This window comes from Leptonychotes weddellii, chromosome 15, assembly GCF_054177405.1.
Source record: "Leptonychotes weddellii isolate Sample4059 chromosome 15, ASM5417740v2, whole genome shotgun sequence".
Classification (NCBI taxonomy): domain Eukaryota; kingdom Metazoa; phylum Chordata; class Mammalia; order Carnivora; family Phocidae; genus Leptonychotes; species Leptonychotes weddellii.
The window spans coordinates 16,794,908-16,798,207 of NC_138383.1; the positions used below are offsets into that span (position 1 = coordinate 16,794,908).

The following is a 3,300-nucleotide window of genomic DNA, read 5'->3' on the forward strand; positions in this document are numbered from 1 at the left end:
CATGCCTTGTCACCAGCCTGGGCTGGGCCTGTGGAATGCTGAGACTCTGCTTCAAGGTACACGACAGAAAACTGGAAGGGAGGGAGGGTAAATTGGGAGAGGGGGCAAAGAAAAAGGACCAAGGGCAGATTCCCCATGCTCTGGCCCATAGCCCAAGTCCTAGACTCCTGACCTCACCAGAGACGCAATAGATGTAAAACAAGGCAGTTGGTTTCCAAGTGGGAAGAGCGCCAGCCATGATTTTTGCTGCCCAAGGAATGAAAAATCAATAATAATCATTTTTATGATTCATGTTCATCCTGTTTTATTCCAGAGCACTTTACCGAAAGGCCCCTTGTCCCAGCCAAGGAGCTCAGGGCCAGCATCCAGGACACCTGGACTCCAGATCTCTGTGTGGAAGACTTGGAACTTTCTTGGGATCTAAGTTTCTCAATTGTGGCAAGTGACATTGTGGAGCATTCTACAGTTTATATACATCCTCTCAGTTGACCCTCCAACCCCTGGGAGGAAAGCAGAGAACACAGGACTGCTATTCTCATTCTATAGACAAGGAAACAGGATCAGATGAAGTTAAGAGACTTGATCAAACACACACTGTTTAAAAAGGTGGGGAAGGTGAGAAGCTGGGAGCTGTGACTTCTGACTCCAAACCCTTTGCTCTTTCCCAGTCAAAATAAGAAAGTCAGTCCCTGCCTTCTCTAAGTACAGTCTGAGATGGATTGATCCTACGCAAAATGCCCTGGGTATGTTCCAAGGGCAGAGCTGGATTTGTGGAGGCTTAACTTGTACAATGGAGGGGGGTCTTTAACAAAAATAATACCAAACGATGAAATAAAATTAAGAACAGGGCATTGCACAGGGCCCGCAAATGAGGGGCCATTAGCTCAAGCATCATTAGCAACAAGGTAAATCGGCCTCTCCTACGTGCCCAGCCCTCTCAAAAATCCGGTCACATCGGATCTTGACCGGGGTTTCCTCCCTGTTTGTAAAACGTGGCAGACGTGGGCTGTGGAAGTCCTGGGAAAGGAATCCCATTTCTCCCAGGAGACGAGACGAATTACAGCAGCAGCGAGGCCGTTGAGTGAGGATGGAAAAGGCCGTGTGTCAGGGGAGAGTCCAAAGGGGCTGGTGACCCAGCCGGCCGCGCTGTGGGCAGCACGCAGTGTGGGCGCGGGAGGCCGGCAGCCTGCGAGCCCCCGGCGCCCGGAGCAATGGCGCTGCCCGGGGAGCGACGGCCCAGACCGCAGGAGAGCCTGTGGGAAGCAGGCGCTCTCCAGTCTTCTGGCTGCCTGCGTTCCTGACAACCCTTCCTCCGAGGAGGGGAGGCAGAGACGGACGACCGCAGCCGTCGGCAGTGGGAGGGCGGATGGTGGTCCCCGCCCGGGCCTTTCGACCCGCGGTCCGAAGGGCGGTGGGGTGCGGGAGGCCTACGCGAAGGCTGCCCCGCGGCGGCTCGGGCGGCCAGGCCCGGGTGCCAGGCTCCCCTCGCGGCTCCCCGCCGCCGCCGCCGGGGGGAGAAGCGGGGGGGGGGGGAGCAGCGCCCGCGGCCTGCTTTCCCAGGGCTGGCCGAGCCTTTTTGACAAGCTGATTGCATGGCGGGGATTGGCTGGTCCGGGCGTGACGCCGGTAACAACAAAGGTGGAGTTGGAAGAAATTAGATTAAAGGAGAGGGGGGAAAAAAAAAATTAAAGGGGGAGCTGGCTGGGGACAGGAGGCAGCGGCCAAGGGGGGCCATGCGCGAAGCGCGGTCTCCCGGCTCCCACTTCGCCCCGGAAGCCCCTTCGCGCAGACCCACCGGGATTAGGCTCTCCACCCCAGCCCCGGCCCAACTACCGAAACCGAGGGGGGGGGATGGCTGCTGCTTGAGAAATCCCCCTAACTCCCACCCTGACACCCCTTGCTACGGCCCAGGGGGAGAACTTTTTGCTCGGACACCTCGGATCCTAACCCCCGCGGAGGTGAGGGGCTTTGAGAACAACGAGAGGCTCGCTCTAAAACCCGGAAGGCCCGCGCGGGGAGCCGAGATCCGGCGAGGCGGGGTGCTCCCCCGGTTTTTCAATGTGTTGCAAATCTAAGAGCTTCTTTCTTGCCCTTTTTTTTTTTTTTTGTAACACCCCCCTCCTTTATCCCCCACCCCCTCGCTTTGGCTTCAGGGTTGCAAAAGCAAAGAGCAATAAAAAAAAAAAAAAAAAAAAAACCGCGCACACACTCAGACACACACCAGTGGCGACAGGGGAGAGTTGGAAAGACGCAGGAGAGAAGCAGGAGGCAGGAGGCAGCGGGGAGGGAGCAATGGGAGCGGGAAGCAGGCAGGTTCCCTCGCAAATCCCCCTCCGGCCCCACGTCGTTTCGCCGGCCCCGGCAGGGGAGCAAGGAGCCGGGCTAGCAGATGGAGGAGTGGAGCTCGCTCTAGGCAGCGGGCTTGGCCGGAGAATGGAGGAGCCGCCAAGCGACCGGCTGATTGGAAGAGAAACACAGAGCGATGGAGGCGGGGGTAGGAGGACGATTTCTCTGCGGGGACTGGCGGCGGCGTCTACGCCCGGGTCGGGCGCTGCAGAGCTTGGCTAGCTTTCAACCCGCGCTCGCCGGCTCCAGCCCCGCGCGCCCCCACCCCCAGCCCTCCCGGCGGCTCCGCAGGTGAGTGCGAGCTGGGGGCAAAAAACCCCAAAAGTCTCAACACGCCCGCCCTGCCCCCCCACCAAAAAAAAAGAAAGAAAAGCATTTTTTCTTTTTCTTTTTTTAATTTTCGTGCAGCCCCCATCGCGGTGGGAGGGAAGGGGGTGAGGCTGAGTGGCCCGGAGGAGGCGGAGGGGCCAGGCGAGGCCGGGGTGGCCCGGGAGGCGGCGGCGCCGAGGCGGCTCTGACGGGCGAGCGCTCGGAGCGGCGCTGCGCTGCGCCGAGGCGGGCGGGCGGGCGGAGCGGGGCGGGCGGAGCGCGGCGCGTGGGGCTCGCCATTAGCCGTCGCTCCGCTTCGCCATCTCGGGCTTTGTCTGGCGACTCGCTGCCCCGGCGTCGGCTGCGGCGGAGCTGCGGCTCCGCTCTTCCGCCCGCCGCACCCCTCGGTGCCCCTGGCCCGCGCTCCCATTCACACGCTCGGTAAGTGAGCCCGGGCTCCGCGGATTTCGGGGGAGAGGGGTTGCTGCGAGTGGCGGCGGCGCCGATCTCCATGCGCCCGGGCAGGCCTGGGGAGCCATGCCGGGCTGGATTGAACCGGCTCCCAGCGCGGGTCCTCCGCCGAAGCCCGTCGCTCCCTCGCGGTTTCGGGGTGTAAGGAGCAAAGGGGATTTTTTTTTTTTTTTT

General features: G+C 60.9%; 1 protein-coding gene across 2 annotated transcripts in view; it reads left to right on the forward strand.

Moving 5' to 3' along the window:
- The first annotated feature begins 2,260 nt into the window (after positions 1-2,260).
- Positions 2,261-3,300, forward strand: part of UBTF (upstream binding transcription factor) — a 15,368-nt gene continuing 14,328 nt past the window's right edge. The window contains exon 1 of one of the 2 annotated variants that reach the window (XM_006738783.3): positions 2,261-2,637. The gene's annotated coding sequence lies outside the window, so the exon portion shown is untranslated. Of the gene's footprint in view, positions 2,638-2,937; positions 3,097-3,300 lie in introns of those variants that run through there. The other variant, XM_081804870.1, reaches the window with a different exon arrangement.